This window comes from Pinus tabuliformis, chromosome 3_1 (assembly GCF_031772625.1).
Source record: "Pinus tabuliformis cultivar Carrire ecotype Pingquan chromosome 3_1, CPIR1, whole genome shotgun sequence".
Classification (NCBI taxonomy): Eukaryota; Viridiplantae; Streptophyta; class Pinopsida; order Pinales; family Pinaceae; genus Pinus; species Pinus tabuliformis.
The window spans coordinates 632,542,686-632,562,999 of NC_142301.1; the positions used below are offsets into that span (position 1 = coordinate 632,542,686).

A 20,314-nucleotide genomic window follows, 5' to 3' on the forward strand; every position below is an offset into this window, starting at 1 on the left:
CATCCCAAATTATGCTGAGATTGTAAAAGATATATTTGACATGCTCAAAAAGGATCATGAAGTTAAATGGATTGTCTCTTCTAGGCATGCCTTTGATCAGATCAAGAAAGCCATATTTGAATTTTCCACCTTGGCCAGCCCTGATTATAGTAAACCATTCAATATCTTTTCTTTTGCCTCAGAAACAACCCTTGTTGTTGTTCTATTACAAAAGAATGAAGATTCCCATGACCAACCCATAGCCTTTTTCAGTAAGGTTATGAGAGATGTCGAGATTAAGTATGACATAATTCAGAAGCAAGCCTATGCCCTTATTCAAGCCCCGAAATCTTTCAGGATGTATGTCCTACATTCTCCTATTATTGCTTATGTTCCCAACGATTTTGTGAAAATTGTTTTAACTCAACGGACACTGATGGAAAGAGAGGTAGATGGATCACTCAAATACTGGAGTTTGATCTAACTATCAAAACTACAAAGCTAGTAAAAGGCCAAGGATTGGCTAAGCTTCTACTTGAATCCAACTGTAAAGGGCTTAGAATCAATTATGTTTTAGAGATACATGGGGAGAATCCACAAGAACCTTATCAAACTTTAGGTAAGAAGAATACACAAGAACCTTCTGTCCTTGCAGAAGAGGATAATCCACAAGAAACTTCCCTTCATCTTGAAGAAAAGAATCCATAAGAACATTTACCTTCAGATCAGATCAACCCTTTACACATTGATGACAAATTTCTGTTTTCAAATTGGTACCAAGACATTGTAAATTTATTGATCCATTTTGAATGTCCAGCATCATTCTCCAAAAGCCAGTGTAAAACTCTCAAAATAAAATTAGTCAAGCATTGTATCATAAATGCAAATTTGTATTGGAAAGACCCACTAAATATTTTGTTATTATGTTTAACAGACTCAGAAACTAAAGGAATCATTGATCAGTTTCATACATGATTTTGTGGAGGACATTATGCTTGGAGAGAAACATCATATAAGATATTAAGGGGAGGATTTTATTGGCCAACATTGTACTTACAAGTAGGAGCAAAGGTTAGAAGTTGTGTTCCTTGTCAAATGTTTGCTGGTAAGAAAAAAATAGCAGCTCTTCCACTGGTTCCATCAATAGTCTCAGAACCTTTTAGCCGAAGGGGATTAGATTTTATTGGAGAGATTCATCCCACTTCAAGCAATCAGCATAGATGGATCCTCACTACAACAGACTACTTCACTAAATGGGTGGAAGAAATTCTAGTGAGAAATGATACCGATTCAGTAGTAATCAAATTTATTGAAGAGAACATCTTATCTAGATTTGGTTGCCCAACTCAAATTGTCACTGATAATGCAACAACTTTTTCTAGTGTTAACATGATTGAGTTTTGTTAGAAATATCAAATTCTATTACATCATCCAACTCCATATTACCCACAAGGCAATGGCCTTGTTGAATCTTCCAATAAAAGTTTGGTAAAGGTAATAAAAAAGACTCTAGTAGATCATAAAAATAGCTGGGACTCTCATTTAATCTATGTAGTATGGGAAAAAAAGAATTACTCCAAAGAGATATACTAGTAAGTTGCCTTTCCAGTTAGTTTATGGGAAAGATGCAATCTTCCCTACGAATTTGGCCTTCCCTATTTTAAAATTCCTGCAAGATTCAACAGATGAACCTGATAATTTTTCAAGGAGAATAAATCAGATTATTAAACTGTATGAAAACATAAATGAAGTTCAATACAAATTGAAAAAGTACCAGAGTAAGATGAAGAGCCTATTTGATAGAAGAGAAAGGGAAAGGGACTTCAAGGAAGGTGATCTAGTTCTAAGATGGGATTCCAGGAGAGAAGAAAAGCGAAAACATGGAAAGTTTGACAACCTGTGGTTTGGACCTTTAGCAATTGTTGAAGTGAAGGGAAATAAAACTTTTGTGCTACAAAATATTGAGGGGCTATATTCCACTTATCCTATAAATGGAAGGTTTCTCAAACATTACATTTAGTACTGAGAAGTTGAAGCAGATTTCATTTCTACCATTGTAAAAACTCCGGTTTCTTTTACTTTTTCAAGCTATCGGTGTGATTTTTTTTTACAACAGAAGACTCCATAACCCGAGGAGAAGGCACATGGATCTGCAGGTTCTCTGAATTATACAGGACAAAACAGTCCCCAGTTGGAGCCAATGTTGTAGCATTTTTTTGGTTTTGATAAGTTAGAATAAATTAGTCCAAAAAATCAAAATATTTTTCAAAAAATGTTAAGCTAGGATATGGAAAAAAGAATATTGAATAAAAAATGTTAGGAAATATGTTGATAGACATGTCCATATCAAAGAAAATTTTAGGATAGATGCCCTAAAAAATGAAGGCAAAAATAAAATGTTAGGTTAGAGAGAAAAGAAAAAAGCAATAAACTCTGAAAGTGTGCAAGTCCATGTGACACTACTTTTTACTTTATTATGCAAAATAATGGTTGTGTGCAGCTTGTCCTAAATGCCACAGACCATGACAGTCAAATAGTTTAATCTTGATTATTTCATACTTTAACTTTCATGTTTATAGTTAGAGAATGAAGATCTAGCCAAACTGTTTAATCTTGGCAGATCAGTAGTTAGGTAGAGAATAATAAGGAGCTCATCAGTTTAATTTGAGCCCTTGGATGTTATAAGGTTAGAATTAGATAGTTTGCTTTTCAAAAGAAAAATGAAAGAAAATGGTCTGCTAACCTAAATGCACTCAATTAAGTGAAGAGAAAATGTTAGGGTAAGTAGAATAAAAGTTGCAGAAATACATTTACCATTCTTGATCACGTGTTTCAATGTGTAGGAGAAGTTATGAAAGTGAAAAGATGTTCACAAGTTGATTTGGTTAACTTCCCCTCATTCATTTCATTCTCGCCTACATCCTTACTAATTTCCTCATCATCCCATCATTTCTTATGAAAATCCCCTTTTCCCTTCATTTTCACCCTTTCCTTTCCCCTTGAAAGAATTAATTTCCCTTGTAATTTCCCTTAAAAAACCATAAAACCCTCCTTATCCTAAAGTTTTATGTTCCCTCCGCTTTATTAATTTAACTGCGTAATTCACCATTTTCCCGAAAAAACTATTTAACCCACCCCCTTGGTGTGGTTAAATAAACCCCGCCACAGTTAAACTCCTATCCTACTCCATTAACCCATCGCGATATGGTTAACCCGCACTTTATTCATTAAAATAATTACAAATCACTTGTAATTATTCCCCGGGCCCGCTAATCTCTGCGCTTGCTCCCTCCGTGCATCTCGACTGCGCGATAGCCATCTGATCACCTGCTTTCAGATCTAATGACCCACAACTATATCGCGCGCTCCCTATCTTCGATCTTTAAAGGCCCGAGAGCACGCGAGATTCGTGGTTTTGTTCAGGCCCCTTATGGTTACGTGTCATTGCCACGTTAACTCGCGTGCCCTTAGAGGAAAACCACCCCACTGCCAAAAGCGGTGCAACGAGCCTCCGAAATTGTTCCCCGCATACGACAAAACCATCTACTATTCACTTTGCACCAAATTTTAAAAAGTTAACCGTTTACACGTTTAAACACGAAAACCCTCACTTTCGCTCTTTTCGTTCGTTTACACAGTAAAACCTGTATAACCCTCATGTGCCACCCTAAGCCTCTGCAACCGATTTAACCATTGTTTACCTCCTTAAAACGCTCCGGAATCCATCCAGAGACCTTTCAACTCAATGAAGCCATTGTGGCCCTCCCTGTCAACCTGTTTTTTTATTAACAATTGTTGTATTTTGCAGATGATTAGCAGAAGACCTGGAGACTGGATAAACGATTTTTATAGCAGTTAAAAACCTGTTTGTTCCATATTCTCGAGAAATGAATTCAAATGATTTTCCTGTACAAACAGAAATAAAGTCTAAACTAAAGACAAAGTAGAAGAAATCATTTACACAGTAAATGTTAAAGCAAACAATTTACATAGTTAAATGACTAAACAAAGGAGGCAGATTAAACATATAGTTAAAAGATAGAAAGATGATCAATATCCAAATACATGATGCTGAGACATAAAAAGAACTAAATGATTTTCTGTTGAAATACATAGTAAAAAGTTGAAATGTACAGTAAAAGTAAAAAGGTACAGTAAAGGATATTGATAGGTCAATAAGGTCAAAGAGTATTAGATTAAAGTTTATCAGATAAAATGTCATAAGTGAATATGACTTCCAACGTGAAGATCAAATAGACAAGCAACTTAAAGGGAAAAATATCAAAGACCAAAGCCAACATAACCTAAATAACAGGGACAACAAGCAACAGTTCAATAGTTGTCTCTATCTTCTTGCATGAAGATATTTCCTTTTCTTAGAATAAATCCTTAAACAATTTAGGATATTTTCTTAGTTCTACTATTGTATAAATAACTATATTTTCAATTTATTAAGGGTTCATTGTTCACCACTGAACCAGGTTGACCATTGAAAGAGAGTTCACTCTTGAAGAAGTATTTGCAAACATTTGATGTACTAGATTTTTTGGACCCTTAATACAAAGCAAAAGATTCTGAATTCAGTTTTACATAGTTTGTGTTTGATGTAAGTTTTTCCAGTGTTACACATTATGCTTTTCTTCATATTCTTATGTCTTACAAAGATACCTAGGTAGGAATAATTGTGTCTCAATCTATTCCTATAAGCTTTTGAAGTGATAATCATTAAAGTGAATGGATTAATGAACTGTCTGTTTAATTAATTCCCTCTGAACCAATAAATCATTAGCATCTTGTTGTAAGCATAAGCATATTCTCTTGAACTTTATGAACATCGGTCAGAGGTTTTCATACTTATGATTGTTTAATTTTTTGTCTGAAAATTATAATAATCATATAATTTTTTCTTTCTACTCACCACTATTCAATTTTTATCACTGTGTGAAGTTTTATAGCATCCCTCTACTTTGGGATTAATATTATTCAAGAGGTTTATCATTACAATGTTACATTTGTTTTATTCATTGGTCTTCCAAACTAAAACAAAAACCCCAAAACAATTACGTTAGATGCTCTGGCATTGATAGCTGACCACTATTATCTTAGAGGTACAACATGCCTGTAACATGAAATAGTAAAAGCTCAATTAACTTGACATAAATGATTTTTTTAACATTAATGAAATATACATTTTCAACGTCTTACCATGTAAGCTGCATCCTTGAGATTGTTTTCCCCTTGAAGCTTGACAATAACATTGTCAATTGTGTGTGTGAATGAAATGTCACAAATGATGTGACTTCTAGAAATCCCGCAACCACTTTACTAAGAGCTTGATAAGTATAAGGGTCACTATCATAGTCAATGTTTGGGATATTGAAACCATGGGGAATATCTGCAATAACTAGGGCATAATCCCTTTTAGGTATGAGTTTAGCAATGTCTTCACAGTCGCCTTGTATTACTTGATATTGAATAGTGTCAAGCCCATTCCAAATGAAATGAGTAAGAGTTGGATCAAGTTCAACATTCCTAAGACGTTGCTTCTTCAGTCTTTCGATCTTAATTTTTTCAATAAAGGTTTTGAAACTATATGGTGCTCCATTTGCATCCTTCCTCATCTTTAATAAAATAAACAAATATATGTATAAGTTATAAATTAAAAATAGTATACAGATGAATAAAAATGAATGTATAAATCAACATACCTTTCTAAATACAAGATAATTTTTTTTAGTGTTGATGTAGAAATTGAATCTAGATAGTTGCATACAACATCATCCCAACTATCGTCATTCAACAATTTAACCAATTGTTCTTGTATTTTCATGTAAACTTTGTGATTACATAGATAAAGTAAAAAAAGTTAATTTAATGATATGTATAACAAATACTACCAAGAACAATATGTTATATTTAAACAAAAATTATAATCTAGAAATAAGTAAAAACAATTCAACAAACTTACTTTTGAAATTACTCAGACATTTTCTCCAATGATAATTCCCCTGACCTCACACGAGATAATATTGCTTTGACAAGTTTTTCATCCTTCACTCATTGCAATGCTCTCTAAGGTGTGATAATCATATCTTCTGGAAGCTGCGTCATTTCAGGACCTGATTCACTGTTGCTACATATCAATGGTTTAGACCTTTTGGTCTTCTAGTTTTTTAATGCCAATGTTCTCCCACATGATAAAAATATCATTAATCAATTCCCATATCTCTCTAGTTCTAACTTCCAACTAGAAAATGTTATCAATACCTCTGAATAAATCCGTATTTACTCTGTCGCCTTTTGATTTGATTTTCTCCTCAATTTGATAGCCTATTTCCATACAACATTCCTTTCGGAAATCTACAGTAACATTTAACTTATCCCCACCACATTTTTCTTCAAACTCACTATGAATAGCTCTAACCCTTTGGATTAAAGTCATAGACATCCTATATTCATTATCGGAATTGTGATCTCATGCCACTAATTTTTCTTCTGTATCTGATAAACCAACAAAAATGATACATTTTATTGTTTCAAAACGTGGGTTATTTGGGATATTCCTCCATCAATTGTCTTTGAGCTTCTACAAAATGGTTCCCCGCAAGCACATAATAATTGAATTCAAAACATTTTGACTTATCAAATGCTTCTTTGTTGGGAACTTGAACTGGATCAACAAGAAGCACATAATTAACCACATGAGCATATAGATTGTACCTCATAAATGCCTTCAAGTTGTGAACATGCAGTTGGTGTGGCTTTCTGATTTGATATTTACATTGTCCTTCACTTGCCTTATAGATTCACTTTCCTTATAAATTTGTCTCACATTAAGTTGAAATGTACGACCACCCTCAATTAAGTCGGTCTTTGTCAAGATCTGTCGAATGGCATTTTGTTTTGTTTTAATAATTCCATCCCCTAAATCAGCTCCTGGTGTAATGATTTCTCTGATTTCTTTTGAAGTTTCACTAGGATCTTAATTGTTGGTAATGGCTACTTGAGAATGTTCAACTTTCCTTTCTTCCTCATAACATTCTCATCATTAACTAGAATAGATTTATTCTTGGGCATTGTTACTTTTGGTCTTTTACAACTATTCTCCTTTCTAACATCAGTTCTAATGTCATCTTCAGTAACGAAAACATATTCTTCAGTGTCAATTTCAACTTCCTCATCTTCAAAAGTAACCTGTCTACCTTTGCTAGATTTATCCACTAAAGGCATTTTTTTCTGATCCCTTGGATGTAGTTTTGTAGCATCATGAACTACTACCTTTTTCTTGTTTGCCATATCTTCTTCTGACACTAAGTAGAAACTGCTAACAACATTCATAATATCATGCTTCATGAAATGAATGCCTCCCAACATAATTGAAACACTTTCAACAAAATTGTCTAGTAAAATATCACATGTCAATAAAAACTAAGTTATCAAAATATAATGAGACAATTATAATAACACAAAACACAAATATAAATAACAATACTTACGATATTTTGTGTCATCTTATTTACAATTTATTTACACAACTTTGTAGATACCTCTCCCGTGTCATACAATGAATATAAAAATTGATATTTTATCCTTTCATGTGACTTGGCCGGTTTTGTAAGTATATAAACAAGTTCATTGTCTGGTACCGAACACATGTTTATGACCTTTCCCAACACCTCATAAATTCCACTATCATTAGGTATATCAACATATAGATATATCTGTAGATCTTCGCTTTCTCTTTCTTTCACATACCATACATTTCCTGGAAGTTTCATTTCTTTTGATTTCTTTCAGTATGAAATCGTCTTCTTATCGTTTGAGACACTTGAAAGATTTGTAGGTATTAGCTCAGGTTTGGTTCGTTCAACAATGTTTTTTGAGGATCCACCTTTAACCGTCTTTGGTCCAGAAACATTCACATAAATATTTTTTGATGCCATTTTCCTGCAAAAAAAACACATATATAAATCAATAAATTAAAAAAAAACAATAGGTTAAATTAACAAACAAAACAATAAATGATAATTAATTTTTTAAAACATAACAATTTAAAAAAAATTTAAAAATAAATAAGAAATTAAAAAAATACAGCCCTTTGCTACTCTACCCCGGAAATCGGCCTACCGGGGTGGCACGAGGGGCAGGGTGCCAACCCCCTACCCCACTCTGGCGGCCCAACGACCGCCCCTTCTCCGCATCCCCATCCCCCTAGCCCCACCTTGGCGACCCAACGGTCAGTCGATTCGTTGGGTCGCTCAGGTGGCATGGGGCGGTGGCCCATTGCATCGCTGGGGTGGAGAGAGGGGCCTGGCACCCAACTCCCACGCCCGACCCCGACGACGGGTTGTTGGGTCGCCAAGGTGGGGCGAGGGGCGGGCCCCCCTTGGCGGCCCAACGACCGGCCGTGGCAGTAGGCCATTGGGTCACTGGGGTGAGGTGGGTGCTGCGCAGCCAACCCCCGCCCCTCCCCCAGGAGCTCGTTTGGCCGTCGGGAGAATGAACGGGCCCACCACGCACACTTCAGACGTAGTGGGTAAATTTGTATCATTGAAATTTTTAATTTGTAAAGTAACAAAAAAATAAAAAATATCGTTAGACTTATTTAATTTTAAAATTTGAACACAGGAAAAAAAGCAACTAACCTTTCAAATGCGATAATCCTCCGTTGAATATGTTGTTGATAGCAATGTCGCCGCTCCACAAATTCGCTCGAAGTCTTTTAATGAACACCGAAAAACCTTGATGTGATGTGAAGAATAGTGATAATGAGATATATTATATAGCGGAAATTATAGAATTGTTTTACCGTACAGTTAATGTGGGATTACATTGTTTTTATAAATTTTAAGATGTAAATTTTGTTATAGCGAAACAAGGAACTATGATAAAGCGAACATTATGGAATTGTTTTACAGCACGGTGAATGTGAGATCAATTTGTTTTAGAAAGTATACTAAAAATTAAAAAAAACATTCAATTGTCTAGTAAATATTATATAGTTTAAGTAATAAATTAATTTAGGTAAAAGATTTGGTTTACAATTTTAGTTTAAAAGATTTATTTCATAAGAAAAATTTAGTTAAAATGTTTCGATAAATTGTAGAAGAAAATTATGGAGGGAAATACATGAAACAAAGTTTTTGAAGGGAAAAATTTTAGCGAAAATTTTTGGAGGGAAATTTTCATTCTTTAAGGTATATATTATCATTAGGAGAGTCTGCATTTATATCATTTAACCTCCTCTGTTTGAAAGGCATGGATTCTTCTGATAGTGAAGTTTCACTTTGTAAAGCATCAACATTTTTGTCGCATAACAACTCTATTCATATTGATGAATATAACGGAAATTATTCCACTGTGAATAGAGAGTCAATTCTTCCACTTAGTCCTAATCCTAAGGACTATGAGAGTAGCACTGATGAAGAGCATGATGAAGAATTTCAAAAGAATGAAGTGTCACGATGTCCACTTAGTCCTAATCTTATGGACTATGAGAGCAATAGTGATGAAGATCATGATGACAGATTTCAAAAGAATGGAGTATCACGATGTCCACTTAGTCCTAATCCTATGGACTATGAGAGTAGCAGTGATGAAGAGCATGATGAAGAATTTCAAAAGAATGGAGTGTCACAGTGTCCACTTAGTCCTAATCCTATGGACTATGAGAGTAGCAGTGATGAAGAGCATGATGAAGAATTTCAAAAGAATGGAGTGTCACGGTGTCCACTTAGTCCTAATCCTATGGACTATGAGAACAACAGTGATGAAGAGCATGATGAAGAATTTCAAATGAATAGAGTGTCATAGTGTCCACTTAGTCCTAATCCTATGGATTATGAAAGCAATAATGATGAAGAACATGATGAAGAATTTCAAAAGAATGAAGTGTCACGATGTCCATTTAGTCATAATCCTATGGACTATGAGAGCAACAATGATAAAGGGCATGATGAAGAATTTCAAATGAATAGAGTATCCTAGTGTCCACTTAGTCCTAATCCTATGGACTATGAAAGCAGCAGTGATGAAAAATTTCAAATGAATAGAGTGTCACGCTGTCCACTTAGTCCTAATCCTATGAATATTTTCAAATAAATAAAGAACATGATGAATATTCTCAAATAAATAAAGAGTCGCAGTTTCCGCTTAGTCCTAATCCTAAGGACTATGAGAGCAGTAGTAACGAAGGACATGATGAAGCACTTAGTCCTAATCCTAAGGACTATGAGAGTAGCAGTGACAAAGGGTGGGATGTAAAACTTTCAGTAAGTAAATAGTCACATTTTCGACGTAGTCCTAATCCTATGGACTATGAGAGCAACACTAACAATGCACATGAGGAAGAATATCCAATAAACATAGAGTCATATTTTCCATTTAGTCCTAATTCTAAGGACTATGATAGTAGCACTGAAGAAGGGGAATATGAAGAATATCCTCCAAGTCAATATTTCAAAAGCACAAATGATCATAGTGAGGATAACATTCCTCAGAATGATGATGAAAATGCTTATACAAATGATGATCCAATGATGGAGATGTTGCTAGGAAATATTGTATCGAGGAGTAGGAGCAGACCTTTTCGTATCAATGCAAGATATTCTAGTTATACAAGGGGTATAGAAGAATATCTGGCGAGAATAAGTTCTATCAGCGCTCTCATTTCAAGTGAATTTTGTCAAAACGATTGCTTGAAACATATGAATTTCAAGTTTGCATTAGAGAAAAGGAAGAGATATTTGTCAATGAATAAAAGCATGCAAAATTCATATTTAGTGGGGTGCATGCAATCTACATTGTCAGGTTATGATTATCATATTGGGTCTTTATTTATTTGTAGAAAGGCTTTCAAAATGTTTTATTCAAAGGGTAATTTTCGTCTCTCAAGAATCCAAGAAAAATTTGAAAATGATCCCACATTTTATTCAAAAGTACGTCATAAACGAAAGTTTGGGCCATTATCAAATACTGCAATGTCATGGATGAATTTCAAAGCATGGAGAATGTATTCCAAATAGAGAGACAATACATATTTCAGACAATTTCGCAAGACGAGAAATCTACAACTTATACAAATATGCAGAAAGCGCTGAGGGACATGGTCGATTTATTACATATCAATATTTTGTGAGGGTATGAAAGAAAGAATTCAAAAATGTCTATATTCCTAAGAAGACAAGGATGGGGATTTGCAGTACATGTGCTTCTATTAAATAAAAAAGGGATAAATGTGAAGGGTCAAAAAACATATTTCTTAATCTTTCTTTTGTGTTGTGTAGATTCCATTGTTAAAGAACTTCAGGAGCATCACGAACAACAAACAAGTGAAAGGAAAAAGTTGCACAAACATAGAAAGAAGTGTTATGATAATCCAAATAAATATTTGGGTTTGATAACCATAAGAAAACACTTTTACCACATTTTGTTCGCACACCCAAAATTTACAGGAGGAAATTTTTATTCAGTATCGCTTGGTCGATTGTATGGTCTTCAATGGGAAAATGGTGCCAAAGGTGTACTTCACAGCTCCAAATATTCATAATGATGCAAATCTGACGATAACCATAACTCGTGATTTTCTTTCTCATTGGTCTGGTAATCTTCCTGAAGTTTTGTATCTACAATTGCACAACACTTATCGTGAAAACAAAAATCAGATTGTTGTTGGATATCTAAACATGCATGTTGAATTGAGAATTTTTCAGAAGGTAAAGGTTGGTTTCCTTCTTGTTGGGCACACTCATGCCCATATTGATCAGATGTTCAGTGGTTTGTCAGTCACATTGAGGAGGAAGGAAGTTGGGAGCTTACCATCATTAATTGAATGTACTAAGAAATCATACATGCTAGAGCCTACTTTTGATGTGTTGGAAGACACTGTTGACATGTTAAGGTTTATTCTAGGATCTCATAGTGAGGAGAAATGCATTGAACAACTTAATGACATTAGCTTCCAACATCAATTTTGTATCAAAAAAATTGATGGGAAAATACTAATATGGGGCAAGAAGTATTCAACTACTGCAGAATGGGCACCATCACCAGGTTTGGAATTTTTGAAGTTCATTCTAGATCATCCAATATTTGCATCAAATATATTGTTATTACAATTAGTTGTTGAAGTTCATAATGCACGTAGACATAATAGAGATATAAATTATTTTGATTGTTTAGAAGAAATTAAAAAATTTATTAGATATACATATGAGTACTTTGACATCGTTGATTCAGTTTGGTGGGAGTACTTTTTCAATAATCAAAGTGATGTCATTTCAAAAACAACAAATGAAGATATACCTTTGAAAAATCCATTTATTTGGCCACAAAATGTGTCAAATGAACATGAAGAAAGAAACATTGTTGAACAACAACAATCTCAAGGTATTATTAATTATTCATAGGCAGAGGAAAGAGAGATGTATATTGGTTCCAGAAGATCTCATGCACAACGTGAAATCATGGAAGACCTTTACATGGGTTCAGTACAAGATATTAAGGAAGGTTGCATGATTGCAGTGCTAGCAGATGGAGATCCCAATGGCTATCCATTATGGGTTGCTAAGGTTATAAAGCTCATTACAGAAAATGAAGATGTTACAAGTGTTGAAGTACATTGGTATGCCACAAATACACACCCATTGAAAGGTGTGTTTAAGCCAGAGATCGTAGTTGATAAAAAGATTGGCGGAAAGAGGAAAATAAAGGGTACAAATATAAATTGTCACCGCTCAGACCTTTTAAAATTGGAGGATGTTGACATACTTGCTTATGACTTCAATTTAACAAAGAGAGGAACTCTTCGCTTCAAGATGATAGAGATTCTAAAAAAGTTGTTACCAGAAGGAACAATGTTGAGATGAGAGTCTGCTGAAACCAGTGGTAGATCCAAAAGAATTTGGAAACTTGAAATGAGGGGCATGCATGTGGACTGAGATGGGGCACTAGATGATGAAAGAGAAGAATATGGAACATCTTCGTTTGCATCCAGTCATTCGTATGAAGATGTGAATTCTGATGGTATGCAAGAAAATATGAGTGGTTTTGAATAATTGTCTAAGATAGTTTATATAACTGATGTTTGCATCGTATCTTGAAATAAATTTTTTGATTTCCATATGGTGTTAAATCATAAGTTATGAGTCATTTCTATGTTGTTGGATTATATGTTTTAATTATGATGATTTTTATTGTTTAGAATATCTACAATGCAACAATAAATTAGAGATATAATGTATGTTTCATTCAATCTACAAATAATGACATTTTGATTAATTTAGTCATGTAATTTGTTCATAATGTCATGGTTTTTTAATTTTATGGTTGAAATTTTTTCATTTTTTTCTGTATCTTTAATGTTATGGTTGAAAACAATTAGAATTTTAGCGATCTTTAGTGTCATATTATTATATGTTTGACAACATGGATGAAAACTAATAGAATGTTAATATGTTTCCGATCCCATTATTTTATCTTTATCATCATTACTAAAACATGTTAAAATTATACTTAGGAAAGAAAAATGTTATTTTAGCAAAAACATTAGTCTGTGTTTTTTTCTTCAAATGGTTTTTTTGCATATAAAAATTCCGTTTTATTGGCGTTTTTTAAAAATGTTGAAAATTGACTCTAAAAAAATACCATGGTCCCAATATACACACTTTTTGTTTTTAGCACTGTTTTTCATGTTTTTTGGCCAGAGTTCCCATTTTGAGTTTATAGTTCACCTTTCAAAGTTTACATTGTTCTTGGCCAATTTCAAAAACACCATAGAATGAAAAAGTCTATCACCTGAAACTAAATGAGTTTAAGAAAAAAAGCACTCCATTAGATTGTCCAACTTATACTCACATCAATTTAAAAGTCAAAATATTTTTCTCTTAATATTTGAACAAAACTATAATAATATTGTAATACTTCTCTTCATACTTTTCCAGTATATAAATAAAATGTTAAAAATTATGAATAAAAATAATCATCATAACCATACATATAAATATTTTAAAAACTTTTTAATTATATTAAATCAATTTTTTTAATAATTTAATAATTTATGTATTTTTTTCATAAAAATATCAATAACTTCTAAATAATTTAAATTTATAACCACCACCAATAATCTAATTTGACGAATCTTATTTGACGTATAAATTCACCCTACAAATTTTCAACATGACATGGATTCAGAGATTCGTCCACTGTATGTGCACTTCCGACTTCTAGGTCCTAGAAAAGGATCATACGTGAATTTTGATCTACGTGGTGTTATTTGTGAGGTAATTTTCCTTCTTGATTATTCATTTAAATAATTATTACGCTGGTAGTTGTTATTTAAATAATTATTACGTTGATAGTTGCTATTATGGATGTATTTTAATCGGGGATATAGTTTTTATTATTATATTTGGGGAAGGCAGTTTATATGGTTCTTTGATTTCGTCAATTTTTATTTTATTTTTGTAAATTTTATAATTTTAATTGGCTCATATTTTTTTGGCTTTTTAAATGGAATTGTTAAATAAAAATATATATTTAAAAATTAAAGAAAAAATGGTCATTTTGTAAGATGTATTTCTTTGGAAATTGAATTGAGGAAAAATATATTAAAAAATTAAAAATTAAAAAACTCTCTGTTTGCCTAATATATTTATTTAGCTAAAACTATTATTAGACAATACCATAAGTTAATACAAGAGCCCTTATTAAATTATACCGTGGATTAATGGAGTATACCATAATATGTACCATTATGTCCTCCATTCATGCCACATAAACAAACAGATCTCTAGAGGGAAGAATGTGCTCTATATTGACAACCTAGTGATTCATATTTGACGTGGTGCCCACTGTATTTTAGAAACTCTGTATTCTTCTATATAAAGAAAGCATTAAATTTGATTTATTTAAAGTTTTCACATTTTCCAATTAAATCTCCACTTTTCTCAAAGGTTCCTTTTCTTAACTTGAATGTGCAGTAATCTCTATTTTTTAGCTCTAAATTTGATGTATTTTTAGTATTTCTGAGTACTTAAATTTTAGTATTTAATGTTGATATTAACTTATGATATTTAGCATTTTCCATTAAATTCTCTACTTTTCTCAAAGCTCCCTTTCCTCAACCTTCAATGCATGGTAATCATTTTTCTTTACCTCAAATTTAATACATTCGTATTTATATTTCTGAATTAATTTCATATTTATTGAGCTAATCATTTTATTTTTTTCACATTTAAATTAGATTACATATTTTCATAATTTTAAAATTAAATAATATTAATAATTATTATTATAAATATATTTATTCATGTTTATATAATATATATATTATAGTTTTTAACATTTAACCTTATGGTTTGATTTGAAAATTAACATAATTTAAAGTGAAATCTAACCAAAATGTTTTTTTCTTTATTAAATGATGTTTGGTGTTTGATTGAGTATATAAATATCTTTTGTAAATTACAACTTTATTGTTTCAAAAACAATAAATCTAACCTCTAATAAAAATATCACTATAAATCTAATCAAAGTGTTTATTCAAACATAGTGATAACAACAAAAATGTAATTTTAAATATATTTTAGTTTTAATATTATTTAATTTAAAATTAATTTAAATATTAATAACATATTATATTATATTATATAATAATAATAATAATACTATATAAAATTATTTGTTTTATTTAATAATTTTTTTTAATATCCATTGATATAATTTATTTATTGTAATATATTATTATTTATATATAAATTAATATTTAATATGGTAAATCATTAACTATCTTATATATATATATATATATTTTTCTTATTATCATATATAAAATATATAAAGTATATTAATTTTAGTTTATATAATTATTTTTAATGTAAATATTTTTATTAATTTAATTTAATTTAATTATTTTTTTAGTATAAAATAAGTTAAAGAAATTTTATTAATTTTTAATTATATTTAAATAAATTAATTTTAATTTTTTTTATTTGAAACAAGTACTAAATAGCAATATTATATATTACACTTGTTCCTATATTAGTTCATTTTTCTTAATTTTTAATAATTTGATTCGATGATAATGTGATAATTTTATAATTTTAATTTTAAAATAAAAAAATATTTTGGTTCATTTACATTATACAAACTTAATAATGGTTTTTCCATATGCTATTTCGACAGAGGCATGTACCGAAAAGGCACACTACTGCAATGATGAAAATTCTATGTACACGACAAAATTGTACAATGCACATGTATATAGATATATATCAGCAGGGCCCTTTCACTGTCAACCTGCATTTCTGTCCCATTATCAATCGTTGGCTGATAAAAGAGCAGTCGCGCTTGATCTCGATTTGTGATCTCTGGTCTCTTTGTCTCTGAGCATTCACCAGGTGCGGACATGGAGAAGAAAGAAGAAACGACTGCTAAGTGTGGGAAATTACGGGTTGGGAGTAATAATTTTTTGAGCCTTCCGCCCAGGCGTGGCGGTGTAAAGGAGAAAATGTTGGCCTCCCTAGTCGCAACTTTCACAGGGAGTTCGAGGGACTCTGAGCAAATCCAAATCGGTAATTAATGTTATGCACTCTTGGCTTCTATTTCTTCTTTTGGAAAATCCAAATCTATTGACTCATTAGGGTACGAGATTATGAATTAATGAATCTTGGTAAGGGTTTTGTAAAGATTGAGCAGAGAAGCTGTTTTCCTCTGAATGTAAGCAAAGCTCTTTCTTTTCAGAGTTGGATGAAGCGCTTGGAGGGAGTCCGCGCACTCAGGATCAGGGTGATCCGCAACCGTGACACCATACTGGTAAGTGGATGCTGAAAATAAAATGTTAATGGACATTAAATGAGTGGGAAATGAGTGGGGTTGTATAAATTTATGTTTAGATTTTGGTAGGTCAGTTATACAGAGTAAGTATATACAACCCTAATTCATTTAATATCCATGGCAAACCACATATTTGTTGCAATCAGTGAATGCCCTCTTTTGGTTTTCTTGCCATCAGTGAAATCCCTTTTTTGGTTTTCAAGCAACGTAACGCAGCATGTATATATTTGTATGTACAGTTTCTGAGTATAAAATTTTGGGATTTTGCGAAATCATCACAGGTAGCAAGTTGCGATGTTAGCTCTGAATATGGATGGTTGACAATCCCCAGAAGTTTATCCGGATGATTGATGTGCTCTACAATAGGCAAGGAAAAGCTGTTGCGACTAATCACAAAAGTAATCTACCCTCATGGTTCTGTTCCCAATGTCAGTAGAAAATCTTTCTATTTATGATACAATTAACCATTTTACAGAAAGCAGCAGCTACCATGTACTTGTTTATAAATATTATGTTTTATAATGGTTCTCGATCAGATGCTATGTTTCAGAGTATTGTATGGTCTGTGAACACGATTTTTATTTTTATTTTTATTTCTTTATTTTAAGGGAAAAAAAATTGCAATTTCATTTATATTAAAATGTTGTATTTATATATTGCATATACGTTTCAAGAATGTATTTATATATTACTCTAATCAAGTAACTTTACATTAAGAGTTAGCTTGAAGATAAAACTGATGAAATAGAGGGGATATTTTGTCATTTACAAAAGCTACTAAAGAAAGAAATACTCCACCACCAAAAACTGTTAGTGAAATTAAAAAATAAAGCATAAAAACTAATCTGTCCATGCTTGAGCTAAAAAATGGGGACTGACAGAGTAACAAAAGAAATACATGGCCATCCCAATCCAGTTGATTGCTACACAGTTGAGAGCAAGTAATAAGAATAAATATCAGATAAATACATAGCTGTCCATATGCATACAAAATAACAGGACTGTCCATAAATGTCAGCGAAACACTAAACACTGGTAGCTAAAACAAGAGCTATAAACAAAGCCAAAAGAGATATAAAAGAAATATATGTTGATCTACGTGTAAACAGTCTCAGTTTTCATATGGCGCCGGTATTGGATCCCTGGGAGGACGATGAAAGTATTCATATGACTGGTCGTTAATTTGTTTAATTATAACCCACAGATTCTTTTCTAAAAGGAGACCCTCTTTTTACTAGCTCTCTGTTGCAGGATTCTTTCCACGTAAATATGTGAGCATGAAAACAATATGTAGTTTCGTTAATAAGCTTGGTCTCAGATATCATTAATAAGCTTGGTCTCAGATATTCTCGTAAACATTAGTGTTATTGAGCTAGTTAATAGATAACATTGATTCCCCAAATATGTATAACTAAATATAACACCTTTTTTGGCAAACAAAAGCAAGTTTTTGCAACCAAAATTTTTGTTTGATTATTTGCCCAAATCCCAACGTCATTTTGACTTTGAAACTGTAATATAAGATTAACCCTCCTCCACTCCTCTGACCATTGTTGATAGAAGCACTATAATAAAAAGGCCCAAGGCTTAGAAGTATCAATGCTTCCAGGAAAATCGCTCTAGGGGTCGCAATACCTTTTCCTGAGGGTAGTGACATAAAATGACTAATACCTCGTCTCCAATGTGCATAGAAACTAAAATCTTATCAAGTGAACACGAAAGATATATCTATAGAGATATCTGATAACATTGGAACATACAGAGAAGATTATCTCTCTCAAATTGGAATTGTAATGTACAGAGAAGACTAACATGGCCACTGTTCAAGGATGACACACAAATCTAAAATTAGACCATATTTTTAAATTTTCTTTTTCAAAAGAAAGTTGGTGCCATTATATTCATTTTCTTTTGCCAAAATCCCAAATTTCGAGGAAATTTGCATTGACATAGTGTATTCATTTTCTTTGGCCAAAACCCCAAATCTTCAGTAATTTCCCCTTAACATAGCCTTCACCCGAGCTATTTATCTGCTAACGATGGAATCCCAAAATACTGGAGAAGCCTGTATCTTGGTGTATCTTTATCCCATTCTGAAACTACCATGAGGCAAAAGAATTTAAAACAAATGCAGCTAATGAGGTTACTCTTCGGAATATGAATTCGAGAATGATGGTCAAACCTCAACTCATAATCAAAACTTTAGTAGGGACAGCTAAGCACTTCGTCTGCTTCATTGATTATTCTTCTCAATTAATTGTAGGTTGTATTAAATGTAATTGGATTCTGAAATTTGATGAATAGAATTAAAGTTAATTGATTGATCTCGCTCCAATATATTGCATTAAATTTTAGTATATTCCCAAAAACTTCAGGATAAAGATAACCCTGATATACTGAAACAATCGCATTAACAGAAACTATATTGCATTAAATTTTAGTATATTCCCAAAAACTTCAGGATAAAGATAACGCTGGTATACTGAAAGAATCGCATTAACAGAAAGTATAGTTTCTGATCGAAAGATCAAAGTACAATGAATTAAAAGAAACGTGTTGAAATGTTTACACCGAAGTCATTTCTTTATGCTGGCGTAGCCAAAGCAACCTATTGCCTTTTTCGGGTGTTTTTTGGTTGGTACCTTAAATTTGGTTGATGAAGCTGCCCAGACTTACGATTCAGCAGCCCGAAAGATCAAGAGGTAAGAAGGCCAATTTTTTTTTTATTTTTTTTTCGATGTGCCGCCCCACATTAAGGGGAGGAAATCAATAATGGCAAAGACTCCAGAAAGTTCAGCAAGAAAATGAAATCATACATAACCCAAAACTGGATGTTTTTTTTAGGGTTTCAAAATAGCGAAACCAGATATTCCCAGACCCTAGGCATGACGATCTAGGGTTTCTAAACAGCGAATCGACGTTACAAAGCAGCTACTATCCAAACATTAACAAGAGTGATTCTGGTAAGAAAATCACAATGGGCAGGCACAGCGTTCTGAGTCTTCCATCGAAATAGTTTTTTTATTTTGGGTAGTTTATGGAAGTGGAAGAGTTGTCTGGAAAATTATTGAAATTTTAGTTATATTTAGAGAAAATCTGACAAAGATTTTTGTAAATCCAAGTTATAGTTGTTAAACTTCAAAATTTTAGGTGTCCTACACTTTTTTGATAGTGTGGAATTAATTTCCACCATAAAAACACAATTCAAACATTGCCTCTACAAAATTTTTCGAATTTTTTTACGTAGATTCCAATCACTTTTAACTCTCTGAGCAATCCTCTTCCTCCGCCTGGTTAGACCACTCCTTTTTATTTTCATTGGGGTAGATTTGGGCTGTTGGGGTAGATTTGGGCTGGCAACAAAATCACAATTGGCAGGCACGGCGTTCCTAGTCTCCAATCGAAATCTGATCTCTCTGATCCCATCGGGTTAGATGCAAAGTTAACATAGATATCATCCCAGCTGTAAGCAACAAAGAGCTGCTCGTTACAGGCTACGGCA

At 32.5% G+C, this 20,314-nt stretch overlaps 1 long non-coding RNA gene and 1 other non-coding gene across 4 annotated transcripts in view; both read left to right on the forward strand.

The window, feature by feature from the left end:
- LOC149188651 (uncharacterized) overlaps nucleotides 1–17,388 on the forward strand; it is a 100,070-nt gene extending 82,682 nt beyond the window's left edge. Inside the window, exons 2-3 of one of the 3 annotated variants that reach the window (XR_016255828.1) lie at nucleotides 16,720–16,791; nucleotides 17,052–17,388. This is a non-coding gene — a long non-coding RNA (uncharacterized LOC149188651). The remainder of the gene's footprint in view (nucleotides 1–16,719; nucleotides 16,792–17,051) is intronic. The other 2 variants (XR_016255827.1, XR_016255825.1) reach the window with 2 other exon arrangements.
- Nucleotides 17,389–18,573: 1,185 nt separating this feature from the next.
- On the forward strand, nucleotides 18,574–18,675 carry LOC149188654 (U6 spliceosomal RNA). The gene has a single exon (XR_016256595.1). It is a non-coding gene; the product is annotated as a U6 spliceosomal RNA (small nuclear RNA).
- The last annotated feature ends 1,639 nt before the right edge of the window (nucleotides 18,676–20,314 follow it).